The following is a 492-nucleotide window of genomic DNA, read 5'->3' on the forward strand; positions in this document are numbered from 1 at the left end:
GAGTGAGGTTATTTTGACTTTTGAACCAAATGCACAATCTCATACCCAAGCTGCAGTGCGATCCCCAGGGATGTTGGGGAGCAACGATGCTTTTTTTTTCACCCCCTTCCTCCTGCAGGGTGCTTCAGAGCTGAAGAGCCAGCGCCAATCACTTGAAAGTCTCATTCATTTCATTTTACATGTTTGATATTAAGAGATCTAAATTTCTAAGCTATGGTATGCTGCAAACAAAAAGTCTTATGAAGCAAAACGGTGCTGTTTCCTTCTACAAGGACAAGCAGGCAAGAATGAAATTCATTCTGAACAAAAGTCTCCTAAAATAGTAAATAATACTTCATCTAAATTCACTCTGTTGAAAGCAGGAGAATGTCTGCCTTCTGACTGAGGGTCATACCCCGAGAACTTCCACAGTCCCAGGGATAGACACCCTACCTTTGCCCGCATGAGGACCACAGCGTCTCTGGGGCAGCCATCTGCCCTATGGGCCTTATT

This window comes from Manis javanica, chromosome 12, assembly GCF_040802235.1.
Source record: "Manis javanica isolate MJ-LG chromosome 12, MJ_LKY, whole genome shotgun sequence".
Lineage (NCBI taxonomy): Eukaryota > Metazoa > Chordata > Mammalia > Pholidota > Manidae > Manis > Manis javanica.